Source organism: Uloborus diversus, chromosome 1 (assembly GCF_026930045.1).
Source record: "Uloborus diversus isolate 005 chromosome 1, Udiv.v.3.1, whole genome shotgun sequence".
NCBI classification, from domain to species: domain Eukaryota; kingdom Metazoa; phylum Arthropoda; class Arachnida; order Araneae; family Uloboridae; genus Uloborus; species Uloborus diversus.
The window spans coordinates 22,275,057-22,297,726 of record NC_072731.1 but is presented as its reverse complement, the minus strand read 5'-3'; the positions used below and the strand labels follow the sequence as shown (position 1 = coordinate 22,297,726).

The window sequence follows — 22,670 nt, the reverse complement described above, 5'->3', positions numbered from 1 at the left end:
AAACTGAATATTATTATAGATTAAATAATACTTGATATTATTAACCTTTTAAAGTTTACATAGATGAAAACAATAAACATGTGACAGTTCAGAATTCTAGAGCTACTAAACAGAAACAAATTTTCACTCGGTATAGTAAAATCTGTCAGGTTTATATAAAGTTTAACTTTATATTCTGTTATACTGTTTTCACATGAGAAAAAACGAAACATTCACACCATTAAAAATTGCCAAATTATTTTATTTCGTATACATTACCTATAAATATAGATTAGTAATTTTTACAGTGAAATTACAGAACTTCATTTAAAATCGAATGCAAATGTTTTCAAGATCAACATTTTTACATCACGAACTTGATTCTTTTTTGTGACATCTTTGCCGACTTTGGTGCCATCATTAGGCCTTATATTATGAAAGCATCTGTCAAAATAAAAATTGTTAGAATCTCATAAAACTTGTTTACACCAAGAAACATACAGGGAAAAATCAAATTACGTAGGTATAAAAATAAGCCCTAAAATGATTAAAATTATGACTGAATGATCTTAAATTAAGGTTTCCTTGAGAGTTGCTTTTATTTTGAAACCGCTTAACATATACCTGAATTGTAATTGAACCGTTTATTTCAGGAACCAGTTAAGCGCTAAATATGTTGTTTTAAGAAGAAAAAAACTGTTTGGCAGCAATTTGCAAACTACGCATTTGTAACGGTGGTTATTAATATCTAATTAAAGTAGAGCTAATCTGGATACTTTACATAAGAACTCAAAAAAGAAAAAAATAAAGAAAATAATATCTTACATTTTATCTTTCATGTAAAGAAATGCACTTATACTGGTTTCTTAAGTACAATTTAAAAAAATCCTTGTAATTTTCGGTATTTTTGAAGGATTTCGTAATACATATGAGGCTGCTTATTAAGAATAATGCTTATTTTTTTCGATCTGATAACTGAAGTGATTGGGAGAATAACTCCTTCTATAAGTCAGGAATTCCAAGTTGTCCAAATTGGGAAAGCTAACATCTTGGCCTAAAGAAAAAAATAAAAATGTTTTAAAAATGATAAACCTTGAATCTAGTTTCTTCTTATAATAGGCTTCAGATTATCGGATTACAATATGTTTACTTCAAAACAATAATAAGAATGATGTAGAGAAATATTTTTTAGAAAATGGAGCAAGGTCGATGTTTAGGACAACCAATTGGGAAATATTGGGGTATTCATTTAAAACAATGGATACTCTATCTAGCCTGTTTTAGTACCCCCCCCCCCTCCCCCGAGTTGCTATAGTAGTACTGAAGGTCGAATATAGATGGTTTATCTTTCTTTATTTCTTTTTTTCTTTGGTAACCCATATTCCTTTCCAACACTTGTTTAACAGCTCGAACTATGTTCAACTGATACCAGCTTCTTCTTTTTCTTTGACAGCCCTCCATCGTTAGAAATCTGAATATAAAACAAAGTGTGACGTAAAGTAATTACTTAGAACTACGTCTGTACTTAATATGAAATATTTTACTTATAATTTTTCAAAATATTTTTTTCATATATTTTATTCCACAAATGTGTTATATTGTTAAAATTTAATTTTTTGGAGCTTTTTTCTTAAGTACTAAGGAATCACATAAAAGAGTCATTTGAGTTGAAATAAAAAAATACCGCAAGAACATTCTATCTTATGTCTTAATATTTAAGCAAATATAAGATGTTTCATTTATATTCTGTGTCTTTAAAAATGGGGACGCCCTCTCCCCCCCCCTCCCCAGTTTGAACAGCTATCGATGTCCCCATTTAAACCAGCAGCGACTTTTTTTAAGTGGCACTTCCTTTGAGAGGATTTACTCAGAATTTACCTGAAATCTGGAAGAAACAATTCTATATTCCCAAAATAAAGATGGCTTAGTTCAAGTCAATTTAGTAAAAAATGAAAATCGGTCAGAAAAGTTGAAAGTTTTTAACAAAAGAATAAATTGTCAAACATATCAAAAAATAGAGTAAATCTGGTAGTGCCAGTTCCAATCATTAAGAAATTGTAAGTCCACATTTGGCCCGCCGTCCTTGTTGTTAACAATGCTACCCTTCTGGAAAATGCTTTGCCAGAAGACCGCACCACTTTTTAACTGTAGATTTAAACATACTCACATTTGCAAAATAACTGCTTTTTATTCACATTACAGTAAAATTAATCAATAATTTTATTTGATAAGTGTCACACAAGTCTGAATATGCGAAGAAAGTTTCATACGCTGTAATATATCTTACTTTAAACTTTAATCTTTATTGTTGCTATCATTATGAAGTTGGCTTTAAATTTTGTTCCTGTAATTTTTACAAAAATACGTACAATAAATAATAAAGTACTTAACATTCTGTTTTGGTTACTTCGATTTTAATAACATGTAAAAACAAAGAATCAGTGTTCCAAAATTTACTGAAAAATTAGAAAATAAAAAAATAAATAAAGAAATGCACGTCTAATTTCGCTCTAGCAACATAAATTTCTATATTCCGGTAATTCTTGAAGTGATAATATTCAACTACCCGTAAAAACTAATATTGAACTACAAATTTAAAAAACTCAGACTTAAATGAATAGTATGACCGATCACATTTCAATCAAAACAAAATAAAATTTAGTTTATCTTGTTCCAATCCATAGTTCTTGATTGTAACATAGAACCTGACAAAGGACCGCAAAAATCAGCTTCAGGGGCCCAATATGGAACGCAGACCGTAGTATAGGCTTCAGACGAAAAGAACGCTCTAAAACTCAAAAGCATTTGTGATTACAAATTACATCCGTAAGCACAAAAATATAAATGAAAAGAGATACTTATGAACTTCCGTTGCCGGCATTCATGCTACTAAGTGAATCATCGCAACATCGTTCAGACTAGGGTCTTTGAAATTCTAAGCGTAACACAACCGCGAACTGCCATCTTTATAAAATAAAACAAACCATTATTCCATTCAGTTCTGGTCACAAGTTAAGGAAGTTCTTTACATTTGCATACTACTAAACTCAAAAAAATAATATTGCATTAGTGAATAAATTTAAATGAAAACTTCAGGCGGGTAGAATGAAATTTGTAGTTTAAATTTTTTCGAAATACCTAACCGCAACCATATCACCGGGCACAAATTGAAAATGAAATCAACTACAATTTTATTTCCTCCGTGCGCTGGAGGGAAAGGAACAAAATATTCGCTAGCAAATTCCCCCCTTCTTGGCACGCCAGCACACGGAAAAAAAGAAATACTTTAAAACATGAATAAAAAATATATTACAGGCTATCCGTTTGTGTGCGCAAATTATAACTTAAGCATAATGGAATAATTGAAACATTAAAAAAAAAAAACCTCTAAAAAAATACGTCATTGCAATTCTAAAGTCATTGCAATTCAAGCTCTTCGTAAATTTTCCCTAAAAAAAGGTTTTGTGAAACAATCAGCTAAATTATTTTTAGTTTCAACAGATTTTATTCCAAATTCATTTTCATCAATCGGATTCCTTAGGGAATGGTACCCCACATCAATCTGCTTAGTTCTGCAATTTTCTATTGCAAATCTAGAAAAACCGATCGCAACTAGAATGTCACAATACAGAGTATTATTAATCAATTTAAAATTCTGAACTCTTTTCGTGGCCAATTCATTTAAAATTCTTTTGATCCATATAACTTCCTTAGATTGTTCACTAATTGAAATATACTCCGCTTCCATTGTTGACAGTGCTACGCATTTTTTTTTAATGTAGGGTAGGTGAGGGTAAAGCCCCGCGATTTTCAGTATTTATACCACCATGATCAATAAAGGGAATATTTTCCCATTTTTTCAAATTAGAGTCATTGCGTGGGTTGTTACCTATAATCCTTCCAAATTATAGCTACATCTGATTAGTAATAATTGAGAAAATTACAATTTAGCGGGAAATCAAAATTGCGAGGTTTTGCCCCACAAAATGGGGTAAATCCCCGCAATGCGGATCTTTACCACACTCAAGATGAATGTGATTAAAAAGGGTGACTGCTTGGTAAAAACACTTGAGAAACCTCCTTGAACCATCGGTTGACTGTTATTCAGTAGTACCGAACTTAAATATCTCACGCTTTAAAAGTTTAATTTTTTTTTTTTTTTAAAACTCTGTCACAAAAATAATATTTTCTTCTCCACAAAAGGAGGATTAATTACCCGGGAAAAATGACAGCCGCATTATAAAAATTAGTTTAATTGAATGAGGCTATAATTTATTCGAATATGTAGTACCCAGTGCCTTAAGTAAATGGTACACTAAGTTGAGTTTTCTGAAAATGTTATTGCGTCGTTGATGTTACCATGTCCTGCTGAGATTAAGACAATTAATTAATAACGTCTTCATTTTCAATGACTCTTCCTGTGTCTTAGTACGTTTGCAGGCTTCTAGATGCTTTATGTAAAAAAAAAACCCTCTACATACCCTCCCACTTCTTGTCATATTAAAGTTTTCTGGGCCACATTGTGCAGGGATAAGCTTCGAGTTATTCTCTTCAGTTTAACTCGAAATGATAGGAAAAACTTTCTTCTTTGAAGTCCCAAGCTTTCGTTCCATTTTTCAGAGATGTCTTCAATCGATATTTTTGAACCTAACTTTAATGTCTACCATACAGAACGAAGAGATGCCTGCAATTAAGTTACGTGCTTCATTAAACTCGACATTTATCATGGTTCTGAATTGTTTTTCTTCTGAAGGTACTAGAACAAAAAATTAAAACGTGAATGTTCAAAAAAAAAAAAGAGGGAGAAAATTATTACATAATGAAAGCACATTTTAATTGAAATGAATATAAGATTTTCCCTAACAAATCTTATCCAAATTAAAACTTCATGAGTAAATGTCCACAAAACAATTAAATTTTTAAGTTGAATAAGTTGTACAAAACACATGCTAAACAAAAATATTAATAATATTTCAAAAAAGAGACAATTTTCAGCCGAGTGGAGAGAATCCTTGACCTTTTTGAGATGCGGGATTTTCCCCATTTTGTCACTTTCTGAAAAACGCGCCATGTTGCTTTTAAGCAGCCAGTAGAATAACTGTTTTCACGCGAAAGTGAAGCTTTAATGTACCAGTATTAACGTGTAATTCATTGATTTTTCTTTTCAAATTCTACATTTTACAATGTTCAAATAATGTATTAGAAAAGTTTGATCGAAGTAGTAAAAAACAGACTTATCCCCCTTTTTCGTCTCTGGAGTGCCTAGTCAGGACAAAACTTTATTGATCAATAGGTTTCCATAGGACAAACCCAGCACCTAGAGGTAAATTTCTTACTCCAAGGTGATCAAGTTAAAATGTCGGTGCGGATTTTTACCCCACGCGGGGCTTTACCCCCACCTACCCTACACCATATTATTTGAACCTATTCAAAAACACTAGACCCCCCCCCCCCTCTCTCCCTCCGCCATTGAAATCCGGTCGTCGTGATTCGAGGCGTAATCTGTATCAGAATGACAATAATTTATTCAATTTACAGACAAAATTTAGATTTCAGGGATCGACAAACCCTTCAGCTTGTCTCACAAATCTCCTCTTTTAAATCCGCATATAGATACGAATTGCAAAAAACATTAGTTTGGAAATGGACCCAATGTAGCTTATACACAAAAATTGATAAGAAAGCATCAATCAAAAAAAAAAAAGGAAATTGCTGGAGAGAACACTTGCGAAAAGTATCCCCCCCCCCATACCTGGTGGTTACCTAAAATAACCAGTCTGGCCTTGAAACGCATTATTTCGTTCTGCTTATCTGTTCTGCTGTGTTTTGCCAATCTTCACTTTCTGGCGTTCTCAAACTTTGTTTCAAAGTCGAAGGAATTACATCTTCTGAAATGTTAGCTTCTAGCTTACTTGAACTATCTCCCCTATCTTCATCACAATCTGATACTTTTCGTGAATTATCATCACAAGTGAAATCGAACTATTTTGGGTCACATTCAATGTTATTTTCAAAATAATAAACCTCGGCTTCGCGATTCGGACTTTAGAACTGTCTTGTCAATAGAATAATACATATCACTGCATTCTCTACTTTGCCTTGGTGTTTCTTTAACCAATTTAATTCTCAACATGCTATTTTATGATTTTCAGGATATCCTTCTTCTACTTCAGATTTACTCAGTAGTGAAATAAAACTGTATTTCTTTGTTTCCCGCTCCTGTCCCCCCCCCCCCCCGCCTAGAATTTATTTTCATCGAATAGAACATTCAGCGTTTCTGTCACTTCGCGATTTTCGGAATCCCAAATTCTATAACCTTTCGTATGAAACGCATATCCTACCATGACTCCCTGTTTAGCTCTCATATCCAATTTGTTTATTTTCTGTTTTAGAAGTCCGATATAAGAAAGACAGCCAAAAAAACAAGTGAGTTTTTAATAGATGGCTTTCTTCCCCGAAATAGCTCAAAAAAGGTTTTGATTTTTCTTTTTAAAACCGCTCTAGTCCGTAAGTAGTGGAAGCACATAGCTGCTTCCACTACTTACGGACCACTGCCGTTTCATTTAAAAGTGTCCTAATTCCATTCATTAATGTTGAGTTATGGTGTTCTATGACGCTACTTTGTTAACTGGAGGATTTGTTAGTTTTTTCGATTCTTATGCTTTGGCCGCTAAGGTAAATTCCTAACTCGGGGGTTCAGAAATTCATTTCCGTTATCGGATCTTTCCCGCAAATATCTCTGTTCTCTTTTAAAACCTGGCAAAGTATTCGAAAACCTCACTTTTCTTCTTTAAGAAATAACACGAAAACTTTCTTGAACATCGTCTATTATTGTGAAAATAATCCCCCCCCCCCCCCCCCTAAAGAACTCAACTGCTAAGGAACCCATCGCATTTAAATGCAAAAGATCTTACCCGACTTTGGCTTGAATCTCCGTTACAGGTTTAAACAAAATTCTCCGATTTTTTTCATTTTACACGAATAACAATCTGACATATTTTTACTTTTTATATGCAGTGAAAGACAGTGAAGTACAGAATCACACTTTTCAGTATTTATGATATAGTTTTTTCCATCATCATAAACACGTTGATGAAAAACTTTAAGACTCAAAGGGTTCCAAAAGTTAAAATGTAAGGAAACTGACGAGTTCAAGGTTACAAGAGTTTCAAATTCTACTGTAGTTCTCGATTCATCTACTTTTCTAAATGAGCATGTCCTTCAAGGCGAATAAAATATCACAAACAATGCATAATAATGTAAATATTCTACTTTAAATTAAAAAGCAGTAATTTAGACGAGAACGCAACACTGCCAGATCAGAAATGAAAAGCTGAAAATTTTAAGAATTTAGCCAGACACGGCCTGAACTTAATTAAATATGTTGGGAAGGCGTATAATCTCAATTTGTCGAACGGAACTTACATATTTGCCGATTAATAAAATACTGGTGCGTACGCACATTAAGTATGCACAATTAAGTACAATATGTAACAAGGGCGCCCATATAGGGGGGCAAGGGGTCGCTCAAGCCCCCTATTTAGAAATGAGAATTTCTTTGCTTTTAGTGCTTTTTTCTTTGCAAAAATGTATAAAAATTTCTTTTCCAGCCATTAATGAATAAGTTATCAAAAATGTCAACTTTTAATATCTCTAATCTGTACTGAAATCGGTTTCCATGGGAAAAATATTTTGCTAAACCATGGGGGAAACTTTTGAGCCCCCCCCCCCCTTAAAATGTTGCATATGGGCGCCCTTGATATGTAATGAAATTTGGACATTCGAGAATTCAAAAATTACAGCATTACAATTATGTCCGCAAATTTGCCGAATCGTGAGATAAAAGTTTTCCAATATGGCAATTTTAGGGAGGTCATAGAGACCGCCCATCGAGTGTTTTTGGATATAGTTTCTAAAATTATTTTTATGTTCACAAGTTTCAATGGTACTAGTGCATTTTTCCTGTAAAAATTTTTAATTTCCTGCCGACGCAAATGTAAAACTTTTAAAACACAAGGGTTTCGTGTTTGTATCTAAAGATGCTTAATTTTTATTAGTTTTTTTTTTTTTGAGTGCATCATTGATGATTTTTTTAATTATTATTATTTTAGTTTTGATCGATAAGTATGAAAGCTGGCCACCAGATTTCAGAGAATTTTGAGTCGTTCAGACATCAGAGCATTGTATTTCCAGAGTGGCAAATTCTTCCAAAAAAGAAAAAAAAAATCAGTAAACTTGATACTGTTTGCATGTCTCTCGGCCACGTTGTTATTTTATTTATTTACATTTTATTCATCGAATTATGTACAGGTTATAAAAGTTACTGACGCTATAACGTAAAGTTTATCAATAAAATGGTTAAATGCAAACTGTTAAAGAATTTAAAACAGAATGTAAGAAAGAAAAAAAAACAGAAGAAAGAAGTCAATCACGATACGATAAAAATTTACTAGAAAACATAAGAATTTTAAGTACTTAGATCCTATATAACACAAAATATAATCGTAAACAAAGTCTAATGTTCTAATAACTTTAAATACGATCAAGGAAGGAATTGATTTCTTTTTAAATCAAATTTGAGTTTCAGAAAATGTTTAAAAACTATCATACTTGCAGTGAAATATTCAGAATCACAACAACTTCTCAGATTTTTGCTATAAAGCAATCGCTACAACTTAACAACCCAAAAGAAATTGCAAAGTCAACATCAACGAATATTGGGATACGAATTACGATTTCAAAATAAACAGTTATTTTACATACATTCTCGATGATAAAGAAAACTACATTTTGAGGAAAATGGAATGAATAATATAACTAGCACTTACCTGTAACTTGGATTACAAATGAGCAGTCCTGCCTCATCACAGCCGAAATATCAACAAAAATGGCTGTCGATACCTTGAATTCATTAGTTTATCTTCAAGTATGAAAGGAAACACCTTTTGCGCATCGTTTTGCGCAATCTAAAACATTTTTACAGTTTTTCTCTGTTTTTTAGCAGAGCAGTATTAAACTGTAAGAAAAAACAGTATATTACTATAAAAACAACAATTATTTTTTGCAGTGCGGCTCCAATTACTACTCATCAAGCACTGGCAGAGTTCCGAACTTTGAGGAAAAATCTCCGACTCCGACTCTTGAAATTTTAAACCTTCGACTCCCGACTCCGAGTTGTTTGCTCTAAAATCTGTCAGACTCCGATTGTTCGACTTCCACATCGCAGCCCTGGTTTTCACACCACTCATATTTATGCCATTTCAATTGATCGAATAGGTGTGGGGAAGATCAAAAGTCCTTACCGGGATTACATTTCAACAAAGTTTCTCATGAAGCGGGAGAACATCGTTAAGCAGTAATCAATTCGATCGTGATTACTTGGAGTGATCTCCGCTTAGTAAATCTGTCCTCAGAACGAATCTCTTCCTCTTAAATCACTCATTTGCATGATTGGTTGCTCCTCGCTAAAGATAGAGTATCAACGTTTCTCCAAAGAGCTCGATAGATCCTTTAGACAGAAGTCCCGAGTGGCAATTAGAATTTTAATACAAGTGCATTCAGAATTAGACAGCAGACGAAGCAACTATATAATTAATTCCAAATAAGGGCACATACAAGTATGAGGTTTCGGTACTTGCATAGCATTACGACATATAACTTAATCCCATATTTTTATTAAAAGTGATAAGTAATACGGCCTAGATAGAAAATCTTTTAGCACAAAAAGATAACGCTTTTAGAACCAACCCTTTAAGGTCTATAACACGTAGGAGTTCCGTAACTTCAAAATTAATTGTATATGTTACGGCCAAAGCCCGAAATCGGCCAGTTCGCGAATTGGCTGGCTAATTCTCGAACTGGCCAACATTATCAAAAACGTACCGGCCAAAGCCCGAAATTTTCTTCATTTCGGGCTTTGGCCGGCCAATTCGCGAAGTGGCTATGGACGATCGGCCAAAGTACGAAGAGATAAACCAAGACCAGATTGTGCTTCACTGTTAAAAATGTAGCATTTTTAAATAAGTACTTTTGTGCACAGTTTTTTTTTTTTCTTGAAGTTCATTTGTTTCACAAACGAGTTCAAATATAAGGGATACCTCTGTGTTAAAAATGAACTTATAACACATAAAAATATGATCTCGTGTCATTCTGTTTCTATATTAAAGCCATAATAGATATTATTCAGTGACAGTAAATGATGTAACAACGTGATTGCGTAAAGAAGATTGGATTTGCGCCCTTCATATGAACGAATTACATCTTAAATAAATGAGTTGTGTTAAGTGTGCGAATGCAAAGGTAAATTGAGGCAGTGAGAAGCAAGGGATGTAAGTGGACATTTTCAAGTTTTGAGCAAAACGACTATAAAGATAACGTCCTAGGTAGGCTTTCATTTATTTTTTTTCTAAATCATGCTGTACAGCAGTATCTACCAGGGCTACTATTACTATCTCTTGCCCCAAGACAAAGGAGGGGCTCACCTACCATTTGTATGCGTTATCTCCAAATTTTTAATTTTGTCACATACGTCCGTTTGCTTCTCACTGCCTCTATTGAATTAAGGACGATCGACAGTCTTTTTATGCTCCATAGACCTAATTTTAAAGATTCTAGATCATATTGTACCAAGAAATATTGTTTCAAAAGATTTTAAAGTATTTTGCAAAGCCTCAATACTAAGGGTTCAATAAGACAAACATAAAGAAAAAATAGCTTTCTTGTTAATATTATTTAAAGACATTACTTTAATGCCACGTTTTGTCGAAATTGCCCTACATGTCCTTATTAATATTTTATACATAAATGTCATTATGTTCATTTTAATTTACACTTAGTATTGTTTTTTTCCCTTTGTAAAACAATTCGTATTTTTATGAATCAATATTTCGGAAGGGAATGCAATCTGGAAAACTTAGCATATTTTTCTTATTTTTTTCTTTTTACATTAAGGAAAGGTTGTTCTTACTGTCATAGTATTTATTTTAATTCTTCCCCTTTTTTTTTTCAAACGTTTTTACTTACGTTTTACTGCATTTATTTTATGTTAATCTGATTGTGCGTATTTTAACTGAATTTCTTTTCGTCTTGCTGTACTTGCAATGCGAATTTTAATTTAAAACTTTTTCTTCTAGAGAATGCGGAATGATCATTTACAGAAATTGTGTTGCGTATTTGAGCTAAATTCTTTTTTCCTAAGGGGGATGAAGAAGCAAGATTTTCCTTTTATTCTAGATACAACGTGTTTTTAGTTACCTTCTTTTTTCCTGCGAGGAACGTGGAAGAGCGGGATTATCGTTTAAACGTTTTCGTACGAAAGGTATCATTAATCCATGCGAGTTTGGTTCGCTCGCTAATCGACAGGGTTACAGTTGCGTTGTTATTTGGCGAGTTTGGAGAAAAAAACTACGGAATTTTTTCATTATTTTACATTTCAAAGCAACTGTTTATGTAATTTAATTACTTTTCATTTAGTGAAATATTTTAAATTGCAGATATATATTATTATTTTTTTTAGGTTCTCTTAAAAAGTGTATGCATTTTAATATAAGAAAATAATTATTTTGCATCAAAGAGATATGGTGGGGTAGATTTTCATTTATTCAAGTAACTTCCTTTAAACTCTTAGCATGGGAGTCGTCATGCGGATATTGTCTGTAATAATTAAAAGTACTCTCATAATTTTCGAAATGGCTTATCGCACCAACGCAACGGTGTGAATAGCCCGTGGGTACAGACTAATTGCACGGACTGGGCGCAAAACAGGCTAAATTTCTCCTCTTCACTATCTCGTTTTTAAATTGTCAATTCTACACAATTGAAAGCAGAAAAAAAAATGTAACTTTCCATATCTCAAACTTTTTGTTTCCAACAAAGTATATATTTCAAGAAAAAAAAATCAGACATGGATATTTATTTAATTTCTAAATGGAAACAAGTCTATATTATTCATGCAATATGTCACTTACAAAACTTGTGCTGCCGACAATTACCCGAATATTTGGATTCTTATCACTATTTTATGGCTATTTTGTTTTAGTTATGATTGATTTTGACTTGGAGATTTTCTCTGAGATATGGTTTTGCAAAGATTTTTTGAAGTTTCTAGAGTAAAAAAAACTAATGATCAGACATCTACCCTTATTGGGAGAAAGGGTGGTAGAGGGATCTAAAATAAAATTGATTTCAAATAGAATTCTAAGGAGGGGAGCACACAACAAATTCCTTACTTGTCATTAGGTTTGGTTTCGGAATGAAAATCCATCCACTATCCACTTCCACTATAATATTAAAATCTGTTCGCGTCTGTCTGTCTGAAGATCTATCTTCTCGAGAACCGCTGCGAATCCACTTCCATCCACTTCCACTATAATATTAAAATCTGTTCGCGTCTGTCTGTCTGTCTGTCTGAAGATCTATCTTCTCGAGAACCGCTGCGAATCGGGAGTCAAACGAGATACCGATCAATTCGAAATTTTCCAAAGAAAACAATAGGACCAATTTCGTAATTGTGCGACTTTAATTAATAGACCAAGAGCTGACCCCCCAAAACGCGATTTATCTCTTTTATGGCTTGTGGCCGGTTAAAATAATAAAAAATGCAATGAAAAAACTTTGGCTCTAATCCCCCCCACTAATTTTGGGTCACACGGCTGTGTGGGTGGATGAAAGGTCAAAAAAAAAGAAAAATATTAAAGTGATGAGTTAAATGGCTAAAAATTATATAATAACATTAAATTAATAAGAAAAAACACGTAGCAAATTTCTCCCCCAGCTATGTTGGGGCGAACGTGGTGCCCCCCACTGGTAAAGTATCGATTATCAAACTAAAAAAAAAATGATCACTTTCGTGGGGGGGAATTTTACAGGGCATTAGTTTCATTATTTTGATTGCCAAAAAAAATTCCCCCCCAGTAACTATGGGTCAATTTGTCAAAAAAATTTTTTTTTGTTCCTCTTTATTTGGTCCAAGTCGAGTATTATTCGAACTTACGCATGACTGTTTAAGTTGCAAAAAAAACCCCAAAGTTTGAACGTTTATTCCTTAAAAAAAACTCGTAGCAATCCCCCCCCCCACACCTACGGAGGGGTTGCTACGCGGTGCGCGGTTTTACAACGTGGTGCCCCCCCCCCGGGGGGTGAATTATCGATTGCTTAAATAAAAAATGATCACTTTCGTGGAGGGAATTTTACAGAGTATACATTTAATTGTTTTAATTGCAAAAACAAATCTCCCCTCCCCAGCAATTATGAGTCTACAAGCTGCAGTGCTCGGCGTTGCACGGTCTACCTAAAAAATGTACGTGTATTCGACGTTCCAAACATTTTATACAATTATATAAATTTTCCCGTTTTCATTACATTTCTTATTCCTGCTCCACTCCTATTAGTCAAAGCGCAATGTTATTATAGCCTTCCTCAATTCAACACAAAATGAATTTTTCAGTTCGAACCCGTCGTCCCTGTAGACCAAGAGCTGAGCCCCCCAAAACACGGTTTATCTGTTTTATGGCGGGTGGCGGTTAAAATAACTAAAAAAATGTAATTAAAAATTTTGGCTCTAATCCCCCCCCCCCCACCCACTATTTTTGGGTCACACGCTGCGTGGGTGGATGAAAGGTCAAAATAAAAGAAAAATATTAACATAATAAGTGAAATGGCTAAAAATTATATAATAACATTAAATTAATAAAAAAACCACGTAGCAACCCCCCTCCAGCTATGCTGGGGCGAATGTGGGAGCCCCCCCCCAGAAGGGAATATCGATTGTTAAAATTAAAAAATTTGATCACTTTCGTAGAGTTGGGGATGGGGAACTTTACAGGGTATTTGTTTCATTATTTTGATTGCCAAAAAATCTCCCCCCCCCCAGTAACTATGGGTCAATTTGTCAAAAAAAAAAAAATCTCTTTATTTGGTCCGAGTCGAGAACTATTCGAACTTTCCCATGACTTCTTAAATTGTAAAAAAAATTGCAATTATTTATTCGGTAAAAAAAAAAAAAAAAAAAAATCCCCCCCCCCCAGCTATGTTGGGGCGAACTTGTCGCCCTCCTCAGGAGTGAATTATCGATTGATTAAATAAAAAAAAAGATTACTTTCGTAGAGAGAGGGGATTTTCTCAGAGTTTACATTTGATTGTAGCAGGACCCCCCCCCCCCAAAAAAAAAAAAAAAAATTAATTTGAATTAGAAATTTTGAAATATTTTTCAAAATGAAAAGAAGCAATTCAGCGTCCGTACATCTGCTTCTACCATTGTGTGCTCAGCATGAAAAGAAGGAAGGGGAAAGTATACGCCTGTGATGATTTCTTGCTATTTCGAGGGCAGTTTCGTCAGTGATCAAATGTAGCCAACACAGTGAAGTCGTTATAGCTGTTGGTTTTTCTTTTCGGAGCACGCTGTACCGCATCCTTAAACTGAAAACGTAAAAAAATCCTTTTCTCAAAAATATATTTTGATGTTTTTATATCATGAGTGTTTTAAAGGGTAATTTTAAGTGTAGCCAGTCATTAGATAAAAGATTGAATGTTTTGACAGAAACTTTATTTGAAGGAATAAAAGTTTCAAAGATTCGAAAACACTGAAAACTGAGATTCCGTGATTTAGATTTTTCCGAGTTCTTAACAGAAGCAGATCATCGAGATTGTAGGAACATTTTTATCAAACTAGATAGACACTATCGCAACCAATATGTTGAAGGTAAATAAATGTATATGGATTATCAAATTATTATTTTAAAAATTCATTTAACGGATCGGATTAACGCATTAAAATTTACAAGTAAAAAAAAATCGTTATTGCAATTTTAACATAAAATCACTTTTGTTTGTGAAATAAACTCATAATTACTGGGGTAGGGGGAGATTTTTTTTGCAATTAAAACAATTAAATGTATACTCTGAAATTCCCTCACGACAGTTATTTGTTTTTTATTTAATCAATCGATAGTTCACCTCTGGGGGGCACCACATTATAAAACCGCGCACCGCGTAGCAACCCTCCCCCACAAATAGATGGGGGGGGGGGGAATTTGCTACGAGTTTTTTTAACGAATAAACATCCAAGCTTTGTCTTTTGCAATTTAAGCGGTCAGGCTAAAGTTCAAATGGTACTCGACTCGGACCAAATAAAGAGAAACAAAAAAAAAAAAAAAGAAAAAAATTTTTTTTTTTTGACAAATTGATCCATAGTTCTGGAGGGGGAGGGGGAGAGATTTTTTTTTTTTTTTTTGCAATTAAAACAATTAAATGTATGCTCTGTAAAATTCCCTCCACGAAACTGATCATTTATTTTTAATTTAATCAATCGATAATTCACCCCTGGGGGGGAAGCACCACGTTGTAAAACTGCGCACCGCGTAGCAACTCCCTCCATAGGCGTGTGTGTAGGGGGGAAATTGCTACGAGTTCTTTTTAACGAATAGACGTTCAAACTTTGGGTTTTTTTGCAACTTAAACAGTCATGCGTAAGTTTGAATAATACTCGACTTGGACCAAATAAAGAGGAACGAAAAAATTATTTTTGACAAATTGACCCATAGTTACTGGGGGGGGGGGGTTGGCAATCAAAATAATGAAACTAATACCCTGTAAGATTCCCCCCCACGAAAGTGATCATTTTTTTTAGTTTAATAATCGATACTTTACCCCTGGGGGGCACCACGTTCGCCCCAACATAGCTGGGGGAGAAATTTGCTACGTGTTTTTTCTAATTAATTTAATGTTATTATATAATTTTTAGCCATTTAACTCATCACTTTAATATTTTTCTTTTTTTGACCTTTCATCCACCCACGCAGCCGTGTGACCCAAAATTAGTGGTGGGGATTAGAGCCAAAGTTTTTTAATTAAATTTTTTTATTATTTTAACCGGCCACCCGCAATAAAAGAGATAAATCTTGTTTTGGGGGCTCTGCTCTTGGTCTATAAGAAATGTAATGAAAACGGGAAAATTTATATAATTGTATAAAATGTTTGGAACGCCGAATACACGTACATTTTTGATGTAGACCGTGCAACGCCGGGCAATGCAGCTAGTAGACTCATAACTGCTGGGGAGGGGAGATTTTTTTTTAGCAATTAAAACAATTAAGTGTATACTCTGTAAAATTTCCTCCACGAAAGTGATCATTTTTTATTTAATCAATTGATGATTCACCCCCGGGGGGGGACCACGTTGTAAAACCGCGCATCGCGTAGCAACCCCCTCCATAGGTGGGGGGGGGGAATTGCTACGAGTTTTTTTTAACGAATAAACCTTCAAACTTTGGGGGTTTTTTTTTGCAACTTAAACAGTCATGCGTAAGTTCGAATAATACTCGACTTGGACCAAATAAAGAGGAACAAAAAAATTTTTTTTGACAAATTGACCCATAGTTACTGGGGGGGGAATTTTTTTTTGGCAATCAAAATAATGAAACTAATACCCTGTAAAATTCCCCCCCACGAAAGTGATCATTTTTTTTTAGTTTGATAATCGATACTTTACCAGTGGGGGGCACCACGTTCGCCCCAACATAGCTGGGGGAGAAATTTGCTACGTGTTTTTTCGAATTAATTTAATGTTATTATATAATTTTTAGCCATTTAACTCATCACTTTAATATTTTTCTTTTTTTTGACCTTTCATCCACCCACACAGCCGTGTGACCCAAAATTAGTGGGGGGGATTAGAGCCAAAGTTTTTTCATTGCATTTTTTATTATTTTAACCGGCCACAAGCCATAAAAGAGATAAATCGTGTTTTGGGGGGTCAGCTCTTGGTCTATAACGGATATATTAATTAAAACGTTAATTAACATAACGATATTCAGGAATTTTTATTTCTTTCCTGTTGCCATTTTGCATATGGTTGAGCAAGTAAAATTCTTTTAATTGTTTTAAAAGAGATTTTTTGGCTGCTGTCCAAATCTTAAAACAACGTTTCCATCTAGAATTTCATTTTAAATTAGTTTAAAACTGGTTGCTCTATTCGGAAATAGCCTTTATTTTATCGTCTGTTTTTTATATATTTTTATTTTTAACATTCCACGTTCTTAACTTTTTTCAGCATATGAAAGTTGTTTCTTTAGCTATGTTTATTGATTGTAGTGTACGTTTATCATTCACCGGCCTCATATTTTGGTACATTTAGGATGTACGACTAATTATGTTTATTTAGTAGATCTTTTTCCCGTCACATGGGTAAGTTTTCAAATTGTAAAAACTCTCTTTTTCCTTCTTGTTTATATATTTGAAATACAGTTTGTATCGTGAAAAGAACATGTTAAATTAAGAATGTTTGGATTTCTTTAAGTGAAACAGAGTTGAACAAAAAAGATTGTGTTTAAGGATTTTAACTAAAGCTAGATTGGAATCAGATGACTTGGTATTAAATTAATGCTTATTGGTATTTATTTCGTCTCGGTGCTTTAGTTTCACGTAATCAACCAAAAAGTGTGTGTCATTTTATGTAAAAAGCTGATTGTAAATGTACATAAATATTTCAGGTATAGTCTATCAGATGTAATTCATTTTAACGTGAGAACAGATTATAGTTGATAATGCATATATTTTCATCTTTTGTGCTAATTGAAAATACTCATTATTTTTATCATTGATAAATATGATTAACGTTAAAGAGATTTTTGCCAAAAATATGCTCTACAGGTGTTTTGCAAACATTGCATTACGCGTATTTATTTACTCCTTAGTACTTTGGAAACTGATGTCAGAGTAATACAAAAACATGAATTGGATATCTCTTTCATTTTTTAAGTAGCCCGTGCAACGCCGGGCACGCAGCTAGTTATACTATTTAAAATTTGTGTCGCAAACACTGAAAGGTTGAGAAACACGGCCTTATGTTTAATTTTAGCTGGGTCGGTCAAGTATTATGTAAGCAGAAAGAGAGGATCCCGAGGGCTACTTATTTTCTCTGACAAGAGGTGAGGGGCCACAAAAATTTTAAGGTAAGCATTAAATAACGAAGCAGTTACAGTGCAACAACAAAAAACGTGGGGAAAGAGCATCCTGTGACGTACAAAATGTCATAAAATCTCATGTAAGCAAAAAGGGAAGGGAGTATAGCGTATGTTTATTTTTTCTCACAAGGTGGGAGGGGGGAAGGGGTGCAAAATGACCAAAAGTTGCTTAGACAATACTTGAATGACCCCTTATTAGCTATCGAATATGATTTCAACTGAAAGTATTCACATTTAGAAATGCAAATGCGAGAAATACACACTCATAGCTCCGTCGAAGAACTAACGGCAAGTAAAACGCGATCGAAGTTTTTAATAACCATTGGCAGGATCTTCTCAGGGACGTGGTAGCATCCTCCGAGCCCGACGAGATGCCATCATGTCAGCCTAATCCAAAACTAGGGGCCCAACTCGGAATCAAAGTAGTATAAATTTTCCTGGTATTGTGAGGAGAGGGGGGAGGGGCAGGTGACGATAATGATAAGGGGCTCGATTTGGCTCTCGGCGGCCCTGGACCAACCTCCTTCCTAGTTTCTATCACTTGCACGCCCCGCCGTACCTTTGGAAGTGAGAGATATGTCATCTACCTGTCAACCTAAAATCTACCGTAATCATTTCGGGCTTTGGCCAAGGATTCCTGGCCACTTCGCGAAATGGCCAGCCAAAGTAGAAAATGCAATATTAATTGCAAGTATTTCGGGCTTTGGCCAAACCTCTTGGCCAGTTCGCGAACTGGCCGAACTTCGGGCTTTGGCCGTAACATATACACACATATTATCGATTACAAACATTTATTATACTATTTTTCCTCCATTTTCTTCAGAGCAAATTTACATACTCTATGGTCGTTATATCTTATGGTTCCCGAAGAATAAAACATAATGAAAAACTAAAATATTTAAGAAACAATACTTCAGAATGAATTTTATTCCACTAAATGAATTCGCAACTCCAACAAACTATAGCATACGCTGCAGTCACTATCTAATGGCGGATAAAAAAGGTAAAACAAATGCACACCGTAACGTATAAAATGCTTCTAAGCGTAGTAAATGACAGAAGTTTTTGTTCGTATGTATGATATTTTTTCTTGCTCTTCATTCTTTTGAAAATATTTTTTTTAGAACCATAACCCCCAAACAGATTTTTAGGCAATACACTTCCACCGATAATGACAGCTTTTGCAGAGCAACAAAGTAATAAATTTGGCGCACTATTTTAGCCATAAAAATTCCAAGCTTTAATTTTTTATAGTTTAAATTCTTAACGCTTTTTCTGGATTTTTCAATACGTTCCGCGATAAATATTTTCAAGAATATTAATTTGCATACTGTCCATTTCAGTTAGATGCTGTAGTAACAAAGTTATTTAAATCAATTATGTGGAATTAAGTTAAGGAAAAATAGTAATTTTTCAGCATGGCCCTAGTGTTCAGCCAATGTTAAAGTCCGCTTTTTTTCATCGAAATGGAAAACTAATATTTATTCAAATTCACTCAGAACAAGATAAATAAAATGTGAACTCACAGTTACTATGTGAACCACACTTTTAGCAGATATTTTTGATGTTACGCTGTTGCGAATGACGATTCCAAATGATGAATTACGCAAATAAAAGAAATACACGTAACAAACTGCTTGTTTTGACTAAAATGGAACATGTGGAACGCAATGCTTTACCTTTTGCAATTTTGTAAATCACCGCAAGGTAGCGTATTCAAGCTGTGGAGTTGCGAATAGATAGTAAGGTAGGGTTAATGACTAGTTAATAAGCATGCTTAAGGGCTTTTTCAAATCTTGGATACAAATGTTGCTTTTCTACTTAATGGAAACTACTGTTTTTAACGGCGATCGAAATATAAAACTTTTTTGACTTTTATAGATGTGATATTTCCTTAAATTTTCAATTATGATATAATATATAAATTGGAACACGTTGGTTTGACCAGTCATGCTCCCCCTAGCTTAGTTATTTCCGTACTTAAAACTAGTAAGGGTGATGATGCCTTCTCTCTCTCTCTCTCTCTAGTGGAATTTAATTATTTTAGGCCAATACACAAAACATTATTCAATTCTATTAAAAAATATATTTTGCTTAAGATAGAATCGAATTAAAAGACACTTACCTATCCGACTGACAATAAAATTAAACGAGCTCACATGACTTCCTTTTACTCCAATTTAATGTCATTTCCCCTTTATTGGCAATTTTAATGTGATTCAATTGTTTACTCTCAAATATCACCAACAGTGGCCAAATTGAAACCAGATTTTTAAAAAAAATCGACAAATTTTTCACCACGTCGGCGACAAAATTTGGCGACCAAAAGACTGGTGATATATCGCCAAATGTCCGACAAACTATAACACCACTTGAGTTTACATCGAAATTAACAATGATTTTCACCCAAAAAGGGGCGAAAGACCCCCTTAGGAACATCCGAATGCAACCAAAAGGGAAGGTGCACAACTCGGCCCCACTAGGAGTCTTCGTACCAAATTTCAACTTTCTAGGACATACCGTTTTTGAGTTATGCGAGATACATACGCACCTACACACGTACACACATACGCACATACATACGTACATACGGACGTCACGAGAAAATTCGTTGTAATTAACTCGGGGGTCGTCAAAATGGATATTTCGGGTGTCGTTAGGTTCCTAGGTATATATCCACGCGTGATCGGGTCAAAAAAAAAAAAAAAAAACTCAACATTCATTCGGAGATGAGAAAAATTTAAAATTAAGGCTGATTTTTGAGTGAAAATTTTTTTGCGAATACAATACTTCCTTTTTTGTAAAAAAGGAAGTAAAAATGAATAATTTTGACACATAAATAAAGAAATAAAATAAACACAACAATTCTACTGTTGCTTCGAAAAGACCATTCAATCATGGGGACATTTTTCTGTGAGAACTCAAAAATATTTTCTGGGAAATTAAAAAATGAAGAAAAAAAAAATCGTTCACATGTGCCCCTTTTCCCTCTATTAATAACCGAATCAGAAAATACGTCAGATAAATTTCAAGTTTTCGTACTTGTTGTTGTCGTGTATGGCAAAGTCCAAGGTCAGTTAAAAAACAAGAAAAATTAAATATTGCCGAACGCATGAATCACAGCCCTTGTATATTCAATTGCTCTATCTGAGTTAAGTGTCCATGTTACAGTCACTGCTTATATTGAAGAGGGCATAAACATTGATAGGACAACTACGTAAAAAGGTGTTTGGAGTCCAGTGGAATGCCTGGAAAGTGCCTGCGTTTCTCATATGTCCTGAAACCGTCGGGCAGGATCTACATGCCCTTAAAATGCTTTGTCCTCAGTCTTGTTATTGTTGTTGTATTTTCTCTGCGGTAATTCAGTTCTGGCAGCAATAATTTTTTCTTTGACTTTGTGCAGAGCTTATGTTTCGCGACTGCATCGTCATCAAAAACCGTAGTATATGAAGTTACAAGCTCGAGTGTTCTGCCTTTATTGCCAAGGGAATTTTCCTTCTCATTCCCTTCCATATGCATTCGTACTTATTATTTTTATTCATTTATTTCTGTGTGTAGGGTAAAATCTAAAGCATTTTATGCTGAGTTTACGGTGCAGAAGCTTTCGCTAATTTTATTCAGGCAAAAAACGTAAATTTATGCAAAGAATGGTGATAAACGCAAAAAAAAAAATCACGCAACGACCAGCACTAAAAGGGATGTTTACACAAACGCTCTTAAAAACTATTGAAAATCTTATAAACGGTTTTAAAACTAACTGTCATTCTCTTTTTGCAGTAATGATCTCCCAGACCGAATGTTTTTAATTCATTCGATGATAGAGAAAAGCCCATACCAGGACAGACGACAAAAGGGAATACAAGTTTTTCGAATAACGTAATGAACAACATGTCTTAATCTACACAACCTTGCACTAGCAGGGTAAAACATCGACCAGATACTAATAATTTACAGAAAACGAACCTTGTTCCGAGTCTTTCCCATGTGACATCAAAGCATAGAATTAAAAGAGCAAAAGTACCCTTGACTCTTATTCACAGAAGGACTGCGCTTGAATCACATTCTAAAGATAGATGCCAAAAATGCAAGAAATTAACAAAACAGGTGATAACACTGTGAAGATAAATTATTTATGAATCAAGTGGAAGATTCTATGACAGTGATCAAACACAGAATGTTTAAGCAGTATCAAGTTGTCTAGACCTTGGAATTAAATGCTACATATGAAGGCAAAGATAGATTCAAGACAACATTAATAATTGCACAGGTGAATCACGATATGACGCAGACGATCAGACATTTCGTTGTATGTGTCAAATGTGATTACATGAAAACTGAACGATTCTATTTGTGCAGATAGAACTAAAAATTATTTTTAAAAGATCTATTAACAAATAAGACAATGAAAACAATATTTATTTTTTTTATTTACCATCTGTTACATTGATGTTATCCTACAGCTGAAATAATGATCAAAATTTAATCGTTTTTAAGAAAATTAGTATTGTAGAATTAGAATTGTAGTTGTAAAAAAATGCAACTGCGAATAAGGATTTGAAGGGACTAAGCTAACCCGGCAGTATTGCAAAGGCTACGCAGATCCAAACGCACCGTTACAAATGCTGCCAGAATAGCTTTGAGTCAATTATGGTATATATCTTTGTACTAATTCTAGTTTTAGTTTTTCACAGGTGATTATAGTCCGTATATGGCTTTTTTCTTTTTGAACAT

The 22,670-nt window shown here is 34.1% G+C and overlaps 1 long non-coding RNA gene across 1 annotated transcript; it reads right to left on the bottom strand.

The window, feature by feature from the left end:
* Positions 1-374: 374 nt before the first annotated feature.
* LOC129234484 (uncharacterized) lies at positions 375-22,011 on the bottom strand. The gene is made up of 3 exons (XR_008581544.1): positions 21,903-22,011; positions 8,808-8,995; positions 375-423 (listed from the first exon to the last, which is right to left on the bottom strand). It is a non-coding gene; the product is annotated as an uncharacterized LOC129234484 (long non-coding RNA).
* Between the last annotated feature and the right edge of the window lie 659 nt (positions 22,012-22,670).